The sequence below is a fragment of the Cyprinodon tularosa genome, unplaced genomic scaffold, assembly GCF_016077235.1.
Source record: "Cyprinodon tularosa strain WSP-4 unplaced genomic scaffold, ASM1607723v1 ctg96, whole genome shotgun sequence".
Lineage (NCBI taxonomy): Eukaryota > Metazoa > Chordata > Actinopteri > Cyprinodontiformes > Cyprinodontidae > Cyprinodon > Cyprinodon tularosa.
Genome location: NW_024039740.1, coordinates 844,910 through 867,482, shown reverse-complemented (window position 1 = coordinate 867,482; position 22,573 = coordinate 844,910). Strand labels below are relative to the sequence as shown.

General features: G+C 36.0%; 1 long non-coding RNA gene across 2 annotated transcripts in view; it reads right to left on the bottom strand.

Moving 5' to 3' along the window:
• LOC119776847 overlaps positions 1-22,573 on the bottom strand; it is a 36,826-nt gene that overhangs the window by 2,627 nt on the left and 11,626 nt on the right. For both annotated transcript variants that reach the window (XR_005279839.1, XR_005279840.1), the window contains exons 2-3: positions 1,712-1,813; positions 1,123-1,185 (exon numbers count right to left, since the gene is read on the bottom strand). This is a non-coding gene — a long non-coding RNA (uncharacterized LOC119776847). The remainder of the gene's footprint in view (positions 1-1,122; positions 1,186-1,711; positions 1,814-22,573) is intronic.

Here is a 22,573-nt window from a genome sequence, read left to right as displayed (position 1 = left end):
CTCAAAGGCCCTATTGAGCATTTTCTGCATTAAAGCGTTAAAATAAATGTCGTTTTCTGAGAAAGAAGTTACTTTTTATTCAATTGCAATGTATGGCATTTGTAGATAAACTAAAGAATTTTACTTTAATCAAGAAAAATATGGAGGGGTGCAAGCTTACAAGAAAATTATAAAGTACAGGTTGTAGATTTGTGATCGGTTTCTCTCTGTTTTTAATTGTCGTCTTCTCTTGTACTCCACTAACTGAAATATGAGGTTAAGATCACCCTTCTCTCACTTTGTAGCAGAAGTTTAGCATCCTAATCTCTACAACTAGGTAGAGAAACACATCCTATCAGAGCATCCACACAAAAAAAAAAATGGCAGGAGCTACAGAACTGTTTTCAAATAAAGTTGCTAAATGCCTGTCTATAATTTTCTTTTAATGTAATTTCCTGAGAAAGCTCTTTCATTGGTTTCCACTTTTCATAATTTACCAGAATTAGAGTTTCATTGAACTTTCTGACAAAAGAATTGTGTAAGGATCAGGGTTTTCAAGAACCAAAATATCACACTGATGATGCAGAGTTATCAAAACTCATGTATCAGATATGACACACTTGGCTTTAAATGGTTTAAATCCAAAAGAATAGGCCCAGAAGAACATATGAACCAAGGAAAAGATAAAGATAACAAACAAGAACCGACTTCTCACAATGACCACACAGACAAGTTTCTAAGCACTCAAGCAAACCTACAAAAAAAGGAAGGTGAGAGGAAACTAACAACAAGAAAGTAGCCTAGATCACTAATTTAAACCTACAAATTATAACTACAACAAAACTTTTTTTTTTTTTTTTGTCATTAAGTACAAAGCAACGAAATGAACTCTCTGAATTTAACCCACCCTTTGGGGAGCTGCCATTGTGGGGGTGAGTGTGGAGTTAAGGGTCTTGCTCAAGGTCCCAGAGTATCGGTCCGTGGGAGTGGGGCATGCACTGAGAACATCTGGATTCCAAAAGCAATGCCCTAACCACTAGGCCACACTCTCCCACAAATATGAAAGCTACACATCCTGACAGCCAAATAGCCTTTAAACAGTTGAGCTTTAAGAACTTGAAAACTTCTCCAGAGTGAGCTTACCCTTTTCCAGCAGCCTGATTGATGACTTTCTGGTGTTTTCTCTCCAGAGCTAGTTTCTTCAACCTCAGCAAAAGAAATAAACAGTTAATCATCTACACAGAAATAGACAGAAATAGGGTGTTTACTAATTGTGTGCACCTACTGTATATTTGCATCATCCTGAATTTTTTTAATTTTTTTTAGAACATAGCAGTCAAAAAAAATAAAAATAATATATATATATATATATATATATATATATATATATATATATATATATATATATATATATATATATATATATATATATATATATATATATATATATATATATATATATATATATATATATATATATATATATATATATATATATATATATGTGTGTGTGTGTTGATGCAAGTAGTATATATGTGGAATGCCAAAGTTGGGTATCATCCTGTTGCACCAATTTTTTAGACAGATATACCAGTCAACAATTAGGGCAAGAAAATAGACAGTTAAAAACATAGAGAATTGTGACTAATGAGGCTGGGGATTAACCCTGGGTTCTCATACCCATCTTGCACACATGAGGAGGAAGGTAAAAAAATTAATCTTGATAGCTCACCATTGAAGAGTTAGTGGAGAACATATTGGAGTAGCACTTCAAGATTGTTTTGTACATTTTCCCTGGAGGTGCCAGTAACTGAAGAACGAACTGAATGTCTTACTGAAAAAAACAAAAAAAACAGCTTTTGTTTTTAAAATGTCTGATGCTGTCACTACGGTTTTCAACTAACTGGTCTTTGCTATACAGTATCTCCTTTCTTTGTTTTTTCTTTCTTTCACTAACCAAAACTATGTTTTTTTTTTCTGTGCCTCCCATGATTCAAAACTTGCCTCCAGTATTGGCCACACATAATGTATTTACAACAACACTGTTGATGCCTCCAGTGAAGTTTCACTGTGGAATGGGCAGAGGACCCTACGAGACTATCTGCATCTTACCAGATCTGCTGGATGCAGTGGTGCACGAGCAGCTCGGGGCTCTGGTTCTGGCTTGAGTGGATATTAAGCAGCTTCCCCCAGCTGGGTTTTTTAAAATGGGATTCGAAACGCTTTGTGGTTCCTCTAGAGACATTGCTCCATCAGCTTTAACTCCCTGACCACTTTTTTGTTCTTATATAAAACGTTTTGATTATAAATATATAAAAATTTTAATTTCAAAACATAATTAGCCATGAGCAAAGTGCATATTATTTTATAAACTTGGCAGATGTATGAGAGGTGATTTTTCTATAATTATTGAAATAACTTGTGCTGTTGTGTTTGACTTTTCTACAACCTGTCTGCATCTTCAATACACTTTCAATGAGGAATTCACGGCAATCATTAGGCTACTTGGTGGGATTGCAAAAGCTCAATATGCACATACAGATATGTGTCTCTCTCTAAAATAATTTCTTTGGAATACATGAATAAATGACAAAGGTTGTTGAGGTTTAATGGTTTGAAGGCCACTATGGAAAATTGCCTCGGAAGTTTCATCCATTTAAAAGGTTACCGTAGAAATGTGCTGTTTCATTTACAGTAATGCTTGTTCATGTGATTGCCTTGGGAAAAAAAACACAAGTTGCTGAGAATTTTCTGTTTTTTAACATGGATGTAAAGCTAGTTAGCTACCTGAGCTGTAGAAACCCCTTTGAGGATTACCGTTTGAAATAGAAAAGCCCTTGGAGTGCAGCCCTCTGCTAAGCAGCAATTTAACTAAAACATGATCTGGATCATTACCGAATTTGAATTACTTTCCTTGGCATGAGGCACACCTCTGGTAAAAAAAATTGCCATAAAATCTGTTTATAAGTTATAATTGATTCTGCTGACAAACCCTCAAAGTACCTTTTTCTTGTGTTTTTGTCTTCGCTTAAATACCTCTGGACTTTTTTAGTTCAATTCTGAGGCTGTCAATTGTCACCGCTGTCATCATCTGGTTTAGTGTGGAACTGCTTGTTCTGCCAAATATCCCTATCTTACAATGTTGGAGAAACTTTTAAGAAATTCATGTATCCAGATTACGATCTGGATCATCAGCAAAATGATTGTTCCTTGGCAAGAGGGAAACCTCTGATAAAAATGTGCTAAAAAATCTGCCATAACTTTTCAAGTTATCTTTTACACAGAGAGACACAAAAACGGTCCTAAAAACATAAAGTCCTTGGTGAAAGTAATGAACAAACACACCAGTAGGAGGCGATAATAAATGAAATGATCAGAAATGTGTTTAACCCTTTAAAGGGTATTCAGTGAAATACTTTGAAAATAAAAATATCAAACCAATGGTGTTATTGGAATCCAGGACAAGACCTTATTACCTTTGTAACATTCAAACGATATGGTTATTTTGATGGCAAAAATGAATGTGAATGTAATAACAAGAAATGGCAACTTGCCCAATTAAATTAAGAAAAATAAAAAAAGTGCTTCTATAAGAAATTAATGAAAAACACTCTTAGAGGCAATAATCCTGATACTGGAACTTACATTTTTTAGTTTATAACCCTAAATATAATTGTTAATTAGGCTTATTAAACTTTTAACTTTTCAATTAGCTTTTTTTTCATTTACAGAAACTTTCCCTATAAAGGATAAAGTTGTGTTTTTCTTATACTTTGCTGTAAAAAGAATAAGTCCCAATATACAACATGTTATATTTAACCCACATGAGAATAGGATTCTATGAGTTTTAGTTGACTTTATTCTTTGGTTTACTCAATTTTAAATGTTTGAAATTGAGAATGATGGTACTGTTAGTTCTATTTTAAAACAGGATCTTTCATATCTTGCAACAAATGCGTAGTATTTGGCCAAATTTAGGACAAACTAAGTAGTTTATGATCATTCTGTGCTCACATTAACCATGGTGCAGTGCAGGCATACAGCACAAAGGTGCTCACACAAACGGCTTGACCTGGCTGGCCCAGCTACAGCTGCATAATAGTTGTTCACAACAAAGAGGTTTATGTGGGTTTAAGCTCTTTCTAAAGCTTCTAGGGCAAAGCAAGCTATTTGTGCACATAAGTGCCCTTTACATCCTCCAATAGTCCCACCTGTTTCCTCCTAATTCTGTTTTGTCATTTTATTTTCCCTAGTCAACTTAGTATAGTATATTATCAGGGCGACAATGGCGCTGGATTCAGGAGTTTGCCCTGCAACCATGCATGTGCGTGTTTGTGGGGGTTTGCAGTGTAAACAGCTTTGGTCAAGTCTCCTGACTTGAAAATGTTCTATATAAGTACAGGCCATTTACCGTGTAGGTTCTTGGATTTATGTATTTCCGAAATTCACCAGGACTCGTTTTCCTCTGCTGCCTACTTTTCCTGTTTAGCTTGTGGGATTCAGGAGATTGATGCAGACCATTGCAGCTAAACTCCTTCTTGAGTTATCACACATTTAAGCTGCTCGGTAACCAGACCCACACTGCACTGTGCATGATGTGAAAATACGTGCTGACTTCAGTGACTTGGGTTCTTTGCTGTCCTCACACCACAGCTGCCTGTGTTCATTGTGAGCCTGGCGTAAATACATAGAGAGGGTAATATTTAAGAAATGTTAATTCATCAGATAAAGCCTGCAAATTGTTATGTCCAATGTGTTTATAGTTTATCTTATTCAAATATTGTAAGGTCCTTTAATTCTGTATTTTGTCTTAAATATTAGAGCATTTTCCTTGTAGTTTTTTTAGTTTGTTTTTACTAGTGAAGGGAATTGCAGCTCCTTATAAAGGAGCGACTCTTTCATCTCCCAAAATTATTATATTTGTCTATTAATACTCACAATTTAAACTAAGATGCAAATCCATTTTTGATCGAATGCAGAGAGAAAAACAAGCTAGTAATGTGCACTGGAATGGTGTTCTTAGTCTTGCAAGCTACTCATAACTTTTATAAGCAGAAGATTTATATGTCTTCTTTGATCTAATGATAAAAATGTGAATAAGCTTCAAATCTCTATCCAGCAGTAAAAATTATGTAAGACATTACTTTAATACAAAGTTACAATAACATGTACCTTTTATAAAGCAAATTACTAAGCTTCATCATCAGAAATCAGGCTATTCTTATTCTTGAATAAAAAAAAAAGTAATGGAGATAAAGAAGTCATAAAAGGGCTTAAATCAGAGGTAACCAGACTTTTTTAAGCACATAGAAGCTTACGCTTTGAGTTGAATTTCAAGTCAGATGCAAAACAATGACTTGCAATATTTTAATAAATTGCTGCCCTCTCTGGTTTGGTGTAATGATGAGACTGCTAATGTAATTTCTCAGGAATGTGCTTCAATATGGGGCTATGTTTAGCTAAAACACTCTTGTGTGTTGGCTTTTCTCTTTTAACAAAGGCTTTTTTCACTTTGCGAATCACAATGAGTTTCAATTAACATTGAGACTCATATCTGACTTTTTCATGGCAATCAAACAGCCCAATTCGGATGTTTTCACATCCAAAAAGTTCAGAATTGTGCCACTTCCATTTGAGGTACTAAATCAGGTAGATATACCATAGTTTGTAAAGAGTCTGGAGTCTGAGGGGTCATTTCCAATTGTTATCGGAAATTGACATCATCATCTTGCCTCTGACTAGTAATTTGTACTGACTCCCCTCAAGCACAGTAGTCCCTGCTTCTTTCTTAAAGTGAGCATGCACTATACAATATTTCCAATCGTCGTTCTCAGCTACTGCTCAAACTATAACAAAACTGAAGGCTTTAAAAGTGCACAGGTCATGATATCTGTTCTTACACTATACAGCTCAATGCCCTGGTGTGATCTGTCTTGCCCCAAACTCCCATCTTACCACATGTATATGTAGTTGTTTGGTTGGTCTGAGGAATTAGATGACTCGCTGCACTAGGCTGTATACACCACAAGAAGACAAACAAGAAGGCAAGAACAACAAAAAAAAGGGAGCTAATAATTCTTATAATACAGTCACAATAAAACATAGTTTACTGTGTACTTCCACAGCATTTATTTTTATAAAACAAGTTAGATAAGCACCGTTGATTGCAAAAAAAAATGGAATCTCCAGGCTGTATGTAAGTCACCACATGCGGCAAGTGCAAAGGTTATTTCAAGTAATGAAAGACTCGGGTTTTTTAGCCATCTCAACTCAATTTATGCCACAGGGTTTTCACAAATCCTTTTTTGCATATGATGGCATTTATGATATGGCCCGAGGGGGACTGAATAAGTAATAAGTAAAGTCACGGAGCAGGTCCTCCAGAGAGTTCTGTGTTAAGCCTCGAAAGAGAGGAAGTGACCGTGCTCCTACAATAATTTTATTGTGAATATGGGGCTTTGTATGAAATTGTGGGTTGGATCAATAATGCCTCGTAGAATTCGTTCCATTCATGATAACCTTACCTAAGCTAAGCAGATGCCTCAATCCACAGCACTTGAATTGAATGACATGCTAAGAAAGGCCTCTATCCAAAGAGGCTTGAATTCTTTTGTGTTTATTGCTGCCAGAAAAGAAAGTTAATCATCTGAAAACACTGGGGTTTTTATTCACAATGCACTCACCTCTTCTGATAGGCAAAGCTTATACAGGGGGTTAAAATATTCATATTACCCATCAACCATGTAACACATAAATTCAGAAGCCCACCGGAACTTATTTGGGATTTTTTTTGTTTTGTTTTGTAATTGCCCAAAATAAAGTTGTGAATGGCCGGAAATTAAAATAATTACATTTGTTTTTTAACACAAAACAAAATATTGGGACTTTTATACCTATATTGCTTTTCAGCTTCCTCTTCTCTGATACCGCTAAAAGAGTGCAGTCGAACTATTTAATTTCAGGATTCAGCTAATTGGAAATTGACTAAAAGCAATGATTAATCATCAATACAGACCATGTACGTGGACCTTATCCCTGCAAAAATGAACATTTTATTAACATTTCTAAGTTTGTTATTCTGTTTTTCTAATGTGACAAAATGTAACAAAAAATATTTGCTAGTATTAAATGGTAATGAGCAATACTCGAGTTGAGGGGGGATGGCATCCCACTTCTTAAAAGAATCTTAAAAATCATCCCCCTTCTTAAATGACCACCCCCCCATACCATCCCCTGTGACATTTTATCACTGAATGTGTAAATTTCTATTATATATTAACAGTAATGGCAACAATATTGCCCTTTCAACATTTGGCAGTCTGTCTGCTTATGAGTAGCTCACAGCCTGCCGTCACCTATTTTGAACAGCATCACGGCCAAGTGGCAAAGACATCGCGATTTGAGGGAATGTGAAAAAAAGGAGGGGAGGGAATCTTCCACAGGTTTTATCTTCTAAGTTGCTGAGATCTCCCTCCCCTGCTTAGTTTTTAGAAATAATGTGCTTACAATTATGCTAGTTTCTCCACATAATTATACCTGTTCTCCATGATTCTGGTATAATTTTCATAAGTCTAGGACAATAAATGTGAAAATAAGAAGGGGAGGGAATCTTCAGCAGGTTACAAGTTCTAAGTTGAACAAATAAAGTGTCAGAAATGATGTAGAATAGTGTTGATAGCAAAATCGGGAATTGGCATCCACTGAGCAGAGAATTTATTCATCACACATTGACTGTAGCACATCGACTGAAACGTGTCTCCATACAAGTAAAATTCTATTAATTCCAATTTATTTGTCCACCAAAACTATACATTTTAAGGCATCCATGTATAATAAATATTAATAATATGTTTAAAATATCCCTTTTTGTTCATATTTCAATCTGTTTTCTCATCAATGGACGTGAGTTTAGGACGATACGTGCTCCAGCAACAGGTGAGGTAATTCTCGGCACAACAGATGAAACCCAAAGGAGAGAATCGAAGGTTTGAAAAATGCATTTTAATTAAACAATTTAAGACACATGTTAAGATTATTATCTTGAAAGAACTGTCAAATGTGATGTTAATGTCTGACCAATGGTCATAAATGTATTGAATGTTGACATCTGACTGCACGGTCCCTCGTGTGACTTGCAGAATGCCTGTTGTCCAATCAATGGTAAATTTGTGGATTGAACAATCTACTTGTGTAGAATTCTTTGTGAGAATAATTTCGCTTTGTTGTTCAATTTTTGTAATACTTGCGTGTGTATTTAACCAACTGATGACTAGTTATTCACTGGATTGCTGATGGGTCAAAACCTGCCGCCATCTTGGGAATCCCACGTTCACAGAGTCACACCATAAAAATATCTGTAATTTACAGCAAAAATACTGTAATTACCGTAACATTGTAATCAATACATGAATATTACATCAATTTAGCACTTTTGGCACATCATCAGATAGTGTGTGTATGTGCGTTTTTAATATTCTTAATCTCTGACTACGGTATTATTATGCTCCATTAAAACACAAATTTTGTTGAGATGGATTTGTATAATAAGGTATATTACATGATTTATAGACTTCATGCAATGTAATGTGCCTATTTAAAAAGAAATCATAAATAACCGTAATCTATTTATGCTATGAAACAGCAAGTGTCTGTCAAAGTGATTAATTTTTCTTCGTTGTTCGAGGCTGTAGCGTACGTATTGTTTACATTCCGACCGGTCTAACTAGGGAGTACCAATATGGCAGCTGGGTAACTTCACAGCACTGTGTACTTCGAATGGCCTATCAGCAATCAAGTGAATAAATAGAGATCAGTGGTTTAACCACACATTTGCAAATATCCAGTTATCTCAGAATTTTTGTGTTTAAATTTATAAATCATGTTTTACAATACAAATAACCAGTCTTACAAACAATTTTACAGCTTTACAGGTTACAAATCCAGTAGTGCATGTTTGCAGGCGAATTTAATCTACTTTATTTCCATAGAAATACTCCATTTGAGTGGGATTTTAATGAAATAGAGTAAGAGCAGAAGTTTAAAAAGTTAATTTTGCAGGATATATCCCTTTCCTCTTACTACTACCAGCAAGTATGTAAAATTTGTCATGGACCTGACATCAGTGAAATAATGACCCATCTCCATTCAGCTGATTAATTGGACATTCAAGGTTTTGTGAATACTGCTGGTGTTTTAGGGTTCCTAGTAATGCATGCAAATATTCATAACCTTTTTTTTTCCATCTTTTCTACCCAAAGCTTTTTACACCTTTACTAAATAAAACTCTTGAATAGAGTGAGGCTTGAACAGAAAAGAAAGAAAAGCAGTGAATGCTGACATCACTGGCTCCAGCCACCATTAGCTGAATACTGTAGATAACTCCAGCTGTATATTTGTTCGACTCTCAGCCAAGTTAGCTTCAGAGGTAAAAAAATTAATAAAAATTGCACTAAATTTCACTGCCTCACTCTAAATCAAATGAACTATAACACAAAGATTGCTGATTGTGATTTTATGTAAAACAGCAACATTAATACTTGCTCTGGTTTTTACTCCTGATGCAAGGAAAACTTCCCACATAAAAGCACCTGGATGTTTTGTGTAGGTGTTATGGTGGTTAGAGGTCATTTTGTATTTAAACTGCAGCATATTAAATGAGACCTCTTTCTGATAAAGTATTTTTTCCTATCTGCCTCTTGCTAAGTAAAACTATCTGACCCTTAAATGGATGGCCATCTAGATTAGTTTGACCTACTTCGAGAGAGCTTTAATGTTGTTTTAGATCCGCCCATGCTTGTGCCTCAACCATCAAAATTGTCCTTTATGTTTATTCATGTGCACTGACCCTTATATTGACTTGAAAAAGGTCAGCTGTACCTTGTAGGTTTTGCCTCTACATTCAATATGTGGCAGTCAAATCCTTTTATTTTTGAAAGTTTCATGTCTAGCCTTTCTGTGCATGGTGGTTATGCAGCTGACACCTATTTGAAAGCCATTTTCTTGTACATGAACTGAGTTTTATGCTAAAATTTTCCATAGAGTACTAAAAGAAGAGAATAGTGCATCATACAGCAAAGTGCTTTCTACTGGCTATTTATTGTAAATAAGGCAATTATATTTCAAATGTAAGATGGTAAACAGACAGCAAAGTATGTAAATCAGCTCTGGAATATCCTGTAAATATTTACATGGTGGTCTTCAACCTTACAAGTGAAAAAGAAAATATGTTCACATTAAAGAGCAATTGAAGAGTAATACTGAATTTATTATTTTCAAATATTACCATCATATTGGGAGCAAATTATAAATGATCACCTGTCCACCTATCCTAATTGGACATCATGCACAAGTGGCCATATTTCACCAAGAATGCATATAGTGTTGAAGGTGTTGTTCCAGATAATCTACTCTCTGCTGCAAGTGGTTTGAGAGTAAGTAAACTGGCTTATATTTTTTTGAATAACTAGATAGCAGTGTAATCAAAAATGAGCATAGTTGCCATTATCTGTGTAACAAGCTTGTTACTGTATATAGTGGAGTGACTACCCGCTGAGTCAAGTTAGGATGAAAATAATGGAAGTGATGATGACTGGCTGCCAGATGTTGAAGAATAGAATTAAATACAATTTATTGTCCCAGTTTCTATCATAAGTCGTGGATGAAACTGGTCAATCATAATCTGTCATATGCAGAGCATGTATGTCAAAGGACGTTATATTTACATGGAATTGTGAGAGTTGCTGATAAGAAAAAAATAACCAATTTCAAACAAACACTTATAGATTACCACTGAAGGACATGTTTAGTGGGGCAATCTGATACACTTCCACTTGTGTTTCTTTCAGATCCCAGAGACCTAAAGCAATCAAGTGGAAACTAATACATTTTCCCAGCCCTGTGTCCAATCATCTTACTGTCAGGGTGTTTTGAAATTGCCTGTGCTTAGAGGCAAGCAGAAACATTTATTCCAATCAAATATGTGTTGAATGCATCTCACCCTCTAAAGATTGATAAGTCACTAGGACTGCAGTGTTAAGGGTTTTGCTGCCTTTTATCTTTCTGACAAAAAGAGAAATGTGAAGCTTGCAAAATTCCTTGTTCTATATTTTCTCCAATACTGATGGAAGTAGCCTAATAGTCACTTTATTTTCACTTTAATCTGACCCCAGGGCATGTAGGGTAACAGTTTAAGTCTTTCTCTATGGGATCACTTACAAACTGTAATCTGGCTTTTATCTCACTTTTGAAATAATGATCTCTTCATGATAGAGTGGCATTAATTACAGTACATTGATGATACACTCTTAACCAAATTAGGAAGCATGTAGTGTACGTAAGGTCCTTTAGTTTTGATCTGAAATATATTAACAGATCTAGCACAAAACGTGTTGCTTTAAAGTGGTACGGAAATGGCTGTTCCAACCGTTGCATTTCAGAATTCTCCTGAGTGGTGCCCAACTTTACACGAGTGAATAAAGTGAATGTGATTGGTCGTTTATCAAGGGGGCGGGATTTTTGTAGCGGAGGGTTCACAAGCAAGTTTGATTGTAACCGGTTTCTAGGAAGCTTCTTGTTAAGCAGTTAGTGCTAGTAGGTTCCAAATGGAAACTAAATTGGTGATTTAGAAACAACATTGTCAAGGAACGCTATGGACAGCTGAAACATGCAAGAGGAGAGTTTTGTGTTGGAGGTCGTGGATGAGTCTCCTCCTTCAGAATTTTTTTATTTAGAAGCGGAAAGCGGGGCGAAGATAATGTGAAAGAGGACACCAGGGTGGCAGAAGCTTCATTTGGTGTAGAAGGCTTACAGCCGTACATGTTTGAGCTCTTGCCTCCCAACGTTGGCAGTTCTGTTAGCTCTACGCCTGCTGAAGACACAGACGTCCATCCCCGGGAACACTGGGACGGAACTCAATGGTAAAGGAAATTATTCTTATTTCAACCGTTGCATATATTAGCTGCGACATATGAATCAAGATGCTATGACCGACAAGATTTGATTGACAGAAGATCGTTGATATGTGATTGTCCAAATGTAGGTGTACAAGCTGACGTATAAAGAACTGACCTGAATAAGATAATGAAAAAAAAAAAACAGATTTCAAGACAGTTTTTTTTTTTTAAATAGAAATTTTCAAAATTTTGGGAAAATATCGCCTGATATAGAGTACATTTATATACATGTTTAAGCCAGAATGATTTGACATTTAAATATATTTTCCCTACGGCTTTAAAGACAACAGATCGTACGGTGGTTGGAGAGTTCCGTACTACTTATGTTTATATTTGAGTATATATGCTTGGCTCTTTTACCCAATGATAAAACAAACCTGTGCCAAGTTCACATTTTATACTGGTAACCTTTTTACTTTTTGTATGATGTTCAACAAAAAACTGTGTTTTTTTTAATTTCTCTTAAAATACATAAAAAATATTGACCTAATTCACTCACCTATAATCAAACATAAAGGCAAACGTATACAGTGGCTACTGGTTAATCTCCTTAGTGAACAGGGGTGGCAGTATTTAGCTGCCACCACCCTCCAGTCCAGCCTTACCTTCACAGCTTACTGCAGAAGGACTAAAACAATCAGGGTCTCTAAATCAAACACTGACTTCAGCAGGCCTGACTGTAATATGGTACAATTAGTGGGACCAAAAATATGTTTTTATAAATATGTATTGTTTTTTTTTTTTTTTTTTGCTGTCATATCTACCAGTAAAATAAATCCTTTCATTTACACACATCTATTTACAGGGGGAACACCCGACATACTTATTTATTTATTTATTTATTTATTTATTATTATTGTTTTAATGTAAATTAAGTGGTCCTTCAACTGTCAGTTAACTTGCTGATAACATTTTGCACAACCCTGTTTACCGGAAACGGAAATGGGGCCTGTTTACACAGTTGTAGTCTTTTCGCTTCACTCTGTGTACTCCGACGTCGATGTGCTAACGTCTCTGTTAAACACTTTAAAAAAAACTCTGAAAATGGAATACGAAAGGTGGATTCTTGATTCTCGACGTCAGAGTACACAGAGTGAAGCGAAAAGACTACAACTGTGTAAACAGGCCCCATTTCCGTTTCCGGTGGCAGGGGAATATTGACTATTCCAACAGAACTCAATGGGATTTACAAAATGCTAAATAAAACACTACAGGAACGTTTTTTCTTTACGAAACTTTTTTTGGAACGTCATTGAACAGCGCTGACGACCCGGTGAGTAGCATATTTAAAAAAAAGAACGTTTAAGGTTGTTTTAAGGACATTATTAATTAAGGACATTAAGGACATGCACAATGGAAGCCATTCTGAAGCAGCCAGGGGGTGATTCTGCATGAGCCAAAAAGCAGAGACAGGACCATTTGTCAAAATTTTGGTGTCGATCATTCGATTTCATCCTGGACACTACAGAAAATGGGCTTAAAGTGTTAAAAAGTGAACTTCTCCTTTAAGTTTCATCTGGGCAAGAGCAGTGATAATTAGTCAGCCCACATGGCCATGGTAACTCTGTAAGAGCGACAGAGATTCATAAATGAGGTGGGAGGATATCTGGACATGACAGCTACCAATGATGCACTCCACAAATCTGACCTTTATATTAGAGTGGCGAATAGAACGTCATTAAAGTCCAGCTATCACTCTGCCACAAGCAACATAGGGGAAACAACAAACATGCTGTGCTTAGATAACATCAGCTTTATGACCCAGGGTTATGGGTTTAAGAAAAAAGAATAATTCATAGGGGAGAACTTTACCTGAGTTGCTGATAAATGCAGAGAGAGATGTAATTGTATGTAGGAAAGCCAAGCTGCTGCATCTGGTGCATTAACTGCAGTTTTTGCTTGTCGCTAATGCTACAGCTATTTTCTTGTCTACAGTCGTGATCGTAAAAGCAATTTTGTGAGCATGGCTCGAGTGCATTGTTGCTATGTTTGCTTTTTATGAGAAACTTTGGGCTGGGGTTTTTTTGAAGTCATTTGTTTGGGCTGTTTAGATTTATGGATATGCCATGGACAGAATACTATCTCTGTAGAATGTCTAAAGGGAGTTTGCAGGCTACTATGCAAGTAAATGATCAAATTATTTGGATTGAATATTGTTTTCTCTGTCTAAGATGTATTTTTTTAAAACAGTAGGATTTTATAAGCTCAAGGGAACATTTTATTGCTCTTTATGTATTTTTTGTAACAATGAAAACCCAAAACAAAGTTATGCATAATTGTGTCCAAAGCAGTTGACGAGTCCATGAAAAAAATGCAGTTACTTGACATAGCCTTATTTAAATGACTATTGACCTTATATGGATCTGTTTATTATTGCTCTTGAGAAAAGCTCAAAGGCAATATTTAGATTCAATTACACGTCTGTTCTCCAGCTAATATTAACACGAGTTCTGAAACTGTTGCTTTCAATGAATAAGATCAAGGACAGGGAACAAAAAGGCATTTAAAATTTTAATGTCATTTGTGAGTGGATTTTCTCAATCATACAGAATCACAATATTAAGTTTATAGTTAGTGCTTTCTTTCATTTAATTTTACTAGCTGGTCTCTTGCTATGAGTGTGAATAATATAACAAAAAGCCTCTAAAATTTCCCTTATGTAAAATTCAAGCGCCTGTGTCAAGGTGTGATAGACTCTGTGCACATAATTAGCTGCATAACAGACACACCTGCTGTTCATGTACTGACCTCAGCCCCACATTCACACTAGGAGCTTTCTAAACTTTGTAGTGCCGTCTGTTAATATTAGCGAATGACACTTTACAAGTCGAAAATAACCACAATAAGATCACAATGCTCCACTTACGTGAACATAAAAAAGCCATCTAAGTAAATAGTGCTTAAACTGTGTGTGGTAAATGCAAAGACTCATTAAAACTGTAATACTTTCCCCTGACAGACCCTGTCAAGCTGGAGACAACCCTAGAAGGGATGGGGCAAATAGACCAGGGAAAGCACTGTCAGATATTAACTTGGACTTTGAGGCTCTTTCATTCAACCCAAGGCATTGCCTGAGCCAATGAGATAAAAGCCTCTGCACTTGTAAGAGCCAATCAGCAATACTCTGAAGAGACCCAGGCCAATTAATCTCTTTGGTGACATGAGCTTTGGAGGGATGGCGTGGTTAACTCCTGGATGAGTACTGAGACCGGAATGAAACCCCACTGTTTCCCTTTTCATCTCAAAGACTGCCAAAGAAAAAAAAAGACATTCCCTGCAGCCGAGAGAACTTTTGAGGGGTCTCAGTTTGAATTTGCACCTGTTCTTCCAAGCGGTGAAAAGACAAGCTCTGAATCACATCATCAATCTTTTGAAGAATTTGCTGTCAGAATAATTTATGCAAGGGGAGCAGGCAGACACATATTGCCTCTTTGTAGGTCCTTTTTTTCCATCCCTCTGTGATGGCATACTAGTTTAACTGGCAGACCAACATGTCTACTCTCAAAACCCTGTAGATCAAAGCTAAAAGACAGTTGTGTTTCTCACATCCCATTCCAGCTCTTGATGTCACATTGGGTCCATCATTTTGATAAGTTAGAATTTTAAAAACTATATAACATACATAAACTGACTTTTGTTGGCCTAAGGGACATATGCGCCTTTACATTCAGTACACTTCACACGACAAAGTTAGTGTTGCCACAGGCCATTTGTGTTAAATCATCTGGAAAAAACATTTAAGGCTAAATGTTCTTGACAAAATCCTTGGTTAAAGTTCATCTCAGATATGATAAATGCTCTTTGATGGGATCAGAAGTTAATTCAGAGATAAGAGCAAAGCTTTTTTTTTTTTGAAATTTGGAGCACTATCACAATATATGTTCCTAAGTTGTACTGCAGGCAAGATAAAAACTGTGAAAATATATTTGTATGTTGTTTAGTTTGTCCTCTGTCACAATTTTTTGGATTCATGGAGATAATATGATTCAAACCCATTTCTCCACACAAGGCAACAGTGGAAACTGGTCATCAAATCAGAGAGTTTTAAAGCATTTATTCCAGCTATCATCAAAATGCTGCTTACACTTGTGATATCTTATTCGATTTGATCCCATCCAAATGAGTGGCTTTAAAAGAATGACCCTGACATGCTATTTTATCTTAATTAAATAAAAGATGTTGAAATAAAAAGATACAATAAATCTTTGTTCCTTTTACATTGCCTATATTACTATAGCTCATAAGCTATATATTTCAATAGCCGCATCGCATCAAGAATCAATAAAAAGACTTTAAAGAAAGAAACCAAGCAATGAGAATCAAGCCTAAAAAAGATGCCATGTGGAAAATTAAACTCAGGTATCAATGATGATACACTGGACACCCAGAAAGAAAATTATGACGGAAAAAGCTCCTCTGAGGCAACCTGTCAATTCACTCAGCTTACACTTGAGCAATCTGTAGTTGGAGCCCTACTGTCCTAAAGAATCTGGAGGTGCATACTCCAGAGCACTTTTGTCAGATGCAAATTTAAGACCAAACTGTCATTCTCCCAGTTTGTTGAAGTCTTTTGTTATGTTTGGATTATGTGTTTGGCGATGAAACAAGGGAGCCCATGTTTCTGTCAGTAAAAGTTGTCACTGTATTTGAAATATGTGGAACTCACTCCAAAGAAGTTACATAAGCATACTTATCATGATTCATTGTTTTACTAACAGGCATTTTATACTGCAGTAGACAGTTCATCCATAATAAATAGGATTCCTGTAGATGTGTAGAACACCATTTTCTCTCCAGTTTCCAAGCATTATGCTTCAAAGTAAGCAGCTCCATATTAAACCAAGCAGCCAGTTTCCTATGAATAAAGCCCTTCTTTTTTCAAACAGGCTATCTTACTAATACAGGGCATTTAAAGCTATGCAGGGACTGCGTTGGTCACGCTTTTTTATTCTTAATTTTTCATCAAAAGGTAGAGTTATTGCCTTACTAATTCATAAACTTTGATCTCTATTAAATTCAATAGAATAAGAAAAATTTGGCAATTTAGTTTCACTACTGTAGATTGGGTAATAACAACCCAGTCTCATGGGAAAATGTACCCCCACTACGTTGGTCCACACTGCAAAACGTAGTGGAGGTACATTAATGGCCATTTTTTTGTGGTACTGTTACGTTTCTTCTGCCTATACGCTTTCTATTGTTTTACGTCCTAGTCACGTGACTTTTAAGATTCCAGCTGGGAGAAGAAAAAAATATATATAGATGGCCGACATTCGCTCATTTTTTTGTGGAAAGATTAATGACTTGAGTTTGTTTTTGCATTAAAATGAGTTTTGATTACATTTCTAGTGAGAAATGTATAGCTTGTTGGCAGAATATTTACTCAGGGAATGTACATATTCACTTGCTTGTTCGTTTCTTGCAAAGATTTTTCAAGATAATGTGAAACTGTAACATTTTGGTATAAACATGGCTGAGATTTCTCTAACTTTTAGTGGGAAAATCAATAATTTCAATCAGTTTCTGCATTTAAATGGGTTTTGATCACATTTATAGCGAGAAGTGTAGGGTTTATTTACATAATATTTACTTAGTGAACATACATAATCACCCGCTTGCTAGTTTTTGCTACGTTTTTCGGATCTCGTCAGGATTATGTGAAATTGCAACGTTTAGGCTGCTACCTATAGCCTAGCATTTAGCTGCCGCCCCGATTCAACATTGAATTCTTTGTGATTTAACTCCATCTGACGGATCAAACCCTCGCCACTGCGTGCGTTGCGTCTGAGGTTGATTTTCAGATCAATGCATTACGTCGTGGCATACGGGAGAAACTAATTAAACTAGTTAAAAAAAGGATCATGGGTTAAGATCGGATGTGTTTTATTTGGAAATCTACCGGATCCTTTGTGCAATTAACTTCCTGTTTGGTGCGATCTCATTGATGGGTTTTGACCAGATTTTGACCAAAGAGGAACTAAAAAAAAAAATAAAAAACAATTTAAATACACAACCAGCATATCTGGAATCAATGACAGAGAGCATACATAATCACCCGCTTGCTAGTTTTTGCTACGGTTTTTCGGATCTCGTCAGGATTATGTGAAATTGCAACGTCTTGGCTGCTACCCATCGCCTAGCATTTAGCTGCTGCCCCGATTCAACATTGAATTCTTTGTGATTTAACTCCATCTGACGGATCAAACCCTCGCCACTGCGTGCGTTGCGTCTGAGGTTGATTTTCAGATCAATGCATTACGTCGTGGCATACGGGAGAAACTAATTAAACTAGTTAAAAAAAGGATCATGGGTTAAGATCGGATGTGTTTTATTTGGAAATCTACCGGATCCTTTGTGCAATTAACTTCCTGTTTGGTGCGATCTCATTGATGGGTTTTGACCAGATTTTGACCAAAGAGGAACTAAAAAAAACAAAAAACAATTTGAATACACAACCAGCATATCTGGAATCAGTGACAGAGAGCGACCGGGACCAGAAGTTTATTAATTTCTCCCCACTGATTTCCATTCAAAATGTTTTCGATCCCACCGGTCTCTAGGGAAGGGGCGGGCATACCGCCACCTACTGTTCATGAGTGTATAGCAACATTGTTTTACATCTATTAAATTCTATTTTTTTATTTTGTATTCTGAAGATAAATAAATAATGCTTTCCTTAATCTATAAATATCTTTTATATTTCCTTTATTTCCCAATAATCCTATAAGACTCCATTCTTGACCTGTCCTCTTTTCAATTTCTTCCTTTCAGGTTCATATGTTTTGCAGTTCATCAATACATCTGCATTTTCTATCTCTCCACATCCTTCACATTTATCATTATTTTTCCTCCCTATTAAGTATAAATTGTCATTTAAATAAGTATGACCTACTCTTAATCTGATCATTATTATTTCTTCCCTTTGGTTTCTCTCATTAATATTTCTATTTAATACTGACTTTTGTACTTTATATAACCTTCTTCCTTTTTATCTTCATTCCACCTTTTTTTGCCATTTTTCAATTTCTTTCCTCTTAATAAATGATTTTCCTTCCCCTTTCCCTAAAGGAATTGTAATTGTTATTGCCTCCTCTAATTGCTAATTTGTCTACTACTACCCGTAGTGGGGGTACATTTTCCCACTTTGACCTTTTAAGGTTAGCATATTGACCAAAAGCTGACACCAAAAATAAAGCAATCGATTATTTACAACAATATGCTACATTTAATGAAGACTAATACAGATTTTACTCTCTTATAAGAATTAGTTTCAGGTTTTATAGGGGAGAGTTTGTATCGGCAGTTATCTGGGAATCTTTTATGTATTTACTGGTAAAGAACAACCGCTCAACCCATTTAATGTAAATGTTGCGTCGAACCAGAAAGTTATTTGAAGAGCATAGATGCATAAATATGTGCATAGCTTTAACAAGGGCCTCATGAAGGTCTGTTCTGTTATTCTCTTTTGGAGAATATAGACATTGTGTGGGCATTCGTTTCCCTGATAAGCTGGTGAAGATTCTTAGACATCCAGGTCATAATCATTCCAAAAAAAAAAAAAAAAAAAAAAACTTTGGACTTTGTTTTTCAAGTTTGAAGACTTCCCATTCAGGACGTTTTTCAATTCAAAATTACAGTAGCCCAACAAATCCTTGTTTTGGCTAGGAAAATATGCAAATTGAACCTGATGCCTGATCCCAATAGCTTGACTCTGAACCGAATTTGATCCCTATTACTTTTTGGCCACATGCACATTATTGTGCTGCCTGGTCAACCCTAAGAAAATGTTCTGGAACTGCCACTGAACTGACACCCAATGCATGGAGGGTAACCCAAAAAGGGCCATTGTTAGAGAAACTGGGTGCCTACAAAGTGCTGTTTTCAAGCTAATTAATGGAAAGTTAGGTGGAATGAAAAGTAGACAAATAACAATTACAATTCCTTAGGGAAAGGGGAAGGAAAATCATTTATTAAGAGGAAAGAAATTGAAAAATGGCAAAAAAAAAAAAAAAAAGAAGGTGGAATGAAGATAAAAAGGAAGAAGGTTATATAAAGTACAAAAGTCAGTATTAAATAGAAATATTAATGAGAGAAACCAAAGGGAAGAAATAATAATGATCAGATTAAGAGTAGGTCATACTTATTTAAATGACAATTTATACTTAATAGGGAGGAAAAATAATGATAAATGTGAAGGATGTGGAGAGATAGAAAATGCAGATGTATTGATGAACTGCAAAACATGAACCTGAAAGGAAGAAATTGAAAAGAGGACAGGTCAAGAATGGAGTCTTATAGGATTATTGGGAAATAAAGGAAATATAAAAGATATTTATAGATTAAGGAAAGCATTATTTATTTATCTTCAGAATACAAAATAAAAAAATAGAATTTAATAGATGTAAAACAATGTTGCTACACACTCATGAACAGTAGGTGGCGGTATGCCCGCCCCTTCCCTAGAGCCCGGTGGGATCGAAAACATTTTGAATGGAAATCAGTGGGTAGAAATTAATAAACTTCTGGTCCCAGTCGCTCTCTGTCAGTGATTCCAGATATGCTGGTTGTGTATTCAAATTGTTTTTTGTTTTTTTTAGTTCCTCTTTGGTCAAAATCTGGTCAAAACCCATCAATGAGATCGCACCAAACAGGAAGTTAATTGCACAAAGGATCCGGTAGATTTCCAAATAAAACACATCCGATCTTAACCCATGATCATTTTTTTAACTAGTTTAATTAGTTTCTCCCGTATGCCACGACGTAATGCATTGATCTGAAAATCAACCTCAGACGCAACGCACGCAGTGGCGAGGGTTTGATCCGTCAGATGGAGTTAAATCACAAAGAATTCAATGTTGAATCGGGGCGGCAGCTAAATGCTAGGCTATAGGTAGCAGCCAAAACGTTGCAATTTCACATAATCCTGACGAGATCCGAAAAACGTAGCAAAAACTAGCAAGCGGGTGATTATGTATGTTCACTAAGTAAATATTATGTAAATAAACCCTACACTTCTCGCTATAAATGTGATCAAAACCCATTTAAATGCAGAAACTGATTGAAATTATTGATTTTCCCACTAAAAGTTAGAGAAATCTCAGCCATGTTTATACCAAAATGTTACAGTTTCACATTATCTTGAAAATCTTTGCAAGAAACGAACAAGCAAGTGAATATGTACATTCCCTGAGTAAATATTCTGGCAACAAACTATACATTTCTCACTAGAAATATAATCAAAACTCATTTTAATGCAAAACAAATTCAAGTCATTAATCTTTCCACAAAAAAAAATGAGCGAATGTCGGCCATATATTTATTTTTTTTCTTCTCCCAGCTGGAATCTTGAAAGTCACGTGACTAGGACGTAAAACAATAGAAAGCGTATAGGTAGAAGAAACGTAACAGTACCACAAAAAAATGGCCATTAATGTACCTCCACTACGTTTTGCAGTGTGGACCAACGTAGTGGGGGTACATTTTCCCATGAGACTGGGTTGGTAATAAATATGAACAAGAAAGCATTTGTGTCTTTACAGTGAGTACGGAAAGTATTCAGACCCCTATAAATTTTCCACTCTTTGTTTCATTTTAGCCATTTGCGAAAATCAATAAAGTTCATTTTATTTCTCATTAATGTACACTCAGTACCCCATCTTGACAGAAAAACTAAAATGTAGAAATGTTTGCAAATTTATTAAAAAAGAAAATCTGAAACAGAGACAGAACTGTGGCAAGGCACAGATCTGGCCAAGGTTACAAAAGAATTTCTGCAAAACTCAAGGTACCCAAGACCAGTTGCCTCAGTAATCCTTAAATGGAAGAAGTTTGGAACGACCAGAACTCTTGCCAGACCTGGCTGCCGAGCCAAACTGAGCGATATTGGGAGAAGAGCCTTGGTGAAAGAGGTAAAAAAAGAACCCAAATACCACTGTGACTGAGCTCCAGAGATGCAGTAGGAAGATTGGAGAAAGCCAGTCGGGTCTTTATGGCAGAGTGGCCCAGATGGAGGCCTCTCCTCAGTGCAAGACATATGAAAGCATAGAGTTTGCCAAAAACACACACAGAAGATTCTCATGTCTGATGAGACCAATATTGAACTTTTTGCCGTTAATTCTAAGCAGTATGGGATGTATATGGCCACAACTTAGATGACCCAATACTTTTAATGGCATATTTCTAAAACTGCCAGCAATTGAACCCCCTTGTATTTTGGCCGTGGATTACAAGCTAGTTTTCCACCCTTCAATGGATCATTCTGTCAAGTCTGCTTCTGTCTTCTTGAACGACAGTGGACCTCGGCAGATGGCCACTCACACTTACCCTGGTTCTGCTGGAGTTTTCTTGCTGTTTAAAGGGAGTCTTCCTCTCCACTGTCGCTACAAACATGCTTGGTGTGAGGGATTGTCCTTGACTTAACGAGTCAATGCAATCAGCTGGTTTTTATTAGAAAGAAATCTTTGAATAAGTTTGACTGTATGCTCTGGTTGAATTGCCCTTGTGAAGTGCGTTGAGATGACATGTGTTGTGAAACGGAACCATATAAATAAACTGAATTTAATTTAATTCGATCATCATCCTTCTAAAATTGCTGCACTATTCAAATTTGCAACGCTTTTGACTTGGGTTATGAGGAAATTAAG